The 1,476-nt window shown below is 36.0% G+C and overlaps 1 long non-coding RNA gene across 1 annotated transcript; it reads left to right on the top strand.

Moving 5' to 3' along the window:
* The first annotated feature begins 237 nt into the window (after window positions 1–237).
* LOC129303917 (uncharacterized) lies at window positions 238–1,476 on the top strand. Its single transcript, XR_008591552.1, has 2 exons — window positions 238–473; window positions 1,290–1,476. It is a non-coding gene; the product is annotated as an uncharacterized LOC129303917 (long non-coding RNA).

Raw genomic sequence — 1,476 nt, 5'->3', positions numbered from 1 at the left:
TTATTATTAAACATTTTAACTGGCTTTTGAATCAAATCATCCAAACAAATTTTAATTTATTTATCTGATTTTTTTAAAAAATAATATTTAAACATAAATCACATTATATTAATCGACTTTTTTCATAATCTCAATTTACAAACCCCAATTGAATTCAACTTTAATTATAAATTTTTTAATTCAAATACATTTTAAGTCTGTCTCACCCAAATCATTGATTCTATGAATAAGCCTCTATTCAAACATCCACGCAAGATTTTTTTTGCTTCTTAACCGTAGTCTTTCACTTCACAGTTCCCCGCCGCCTCGGCACTTGCGTGCCTTGCCTGTGACCGGCACCGAACCCGCTTCAGCTCCTCCCCCACATCCTATGAATCCGGACGGTTGTCCTTGTCCGCCGCCACGCAACGGAATGCCAGCTCTACCACCGCGATGACGGCATCCATTGATTCTTCGTCCTTCGCCAAAAACAGGTCCGCTGCCTGACTCAGTTATGACACTTTCAGTCATTCAAATTTCCATAGATTGTTCTGTGTTGCTGGAAAAAGTTCAATTTTATACCATGCTTTCTCGCCTCATACCCAAACCCTCACATTTCTGACTCTTTTATGTTGATTACTTCGAAATCTATCTAACATCCCCAACCTCATTTCTCCTATTCTACCAACAATCCGAATGAATTTTCTTACTTTCTCCAAATACTTCTCCACCAACGGGAACGATGACAACAATGGCAAGGATCAATCTTCTACCAGTCGAGTGAGGATAAGTTTGATGCTATGTTCGCTGGGGATAGCAGAAGATTTGGTGGATTTAATGAGGGGGCAAAATAAATATTGGGTGCTGGAAAAGTTCGATTTCATACCCTGTTCATAACCTTGGTCTTTCTCTTCGCTGTCAGTGTTCAGCGTTCAGATCGGTCTGTCTCTGTCCGACTTTGATCATTCAGATAGGTTATAGCTCCGTGTCGCCATTTGAAGCAGCCGAGTACAGCTCATTTAGGTGGGCCTTCGATCTTCTGCGACGCGAGGGTGAAAGAAGGAGAAGGTCTTTGATGGAAGAAAGTGAAGGAAGAGATTTAAGAGATATTTTAAAATTTAAAAAAATTTAATTTAATTTTTATTAAATATACATATTTTAATAATTATATATATTTTTAATATTTAATGAAAGTTAAAATAAAAAATTATAATAAAAATTTAATGATATAATTTATAAATAAAATTAAATAATTTTTTATTCTCTCAACACTAGAATAAGGTGACAAGGACACTTTCTTCATCTTGCAGGCTTCTTTTCTTTACCATTCAGACCCTCCATGCAAGCAACGGTCAGTAGTCAATGCCAAGCACGCTCAGGGCAAAAAATAACGGAGGTTTGAGGAAATTATTAATTATGGGTAGTCTTACATCACCCTTTGCGTAAGGATATTTGGTGTTTTTGAATTAAAAATTGATAAGTATTTTTACTCTTTAA

Source organism: Prosopis cineraria, unplaced genomic scaffold, assembly GCF_029017545.1.
Source record: "Prosopis cineraria cultivar Desert tree isolate PC_DT_omini unplaced genomic scaffold, ASM2901754v1 PC2, whole genome shotgun sequence".
NCBI lineage: Eukaryota > Viridiplantae > Streptophyta > Magnoliopsida > Fabales > Fabaceae > Prosopis > Prosopis cineraria.
This window is presented reverse-complemented; position numbering and strand designations above follow the sequence as displayed.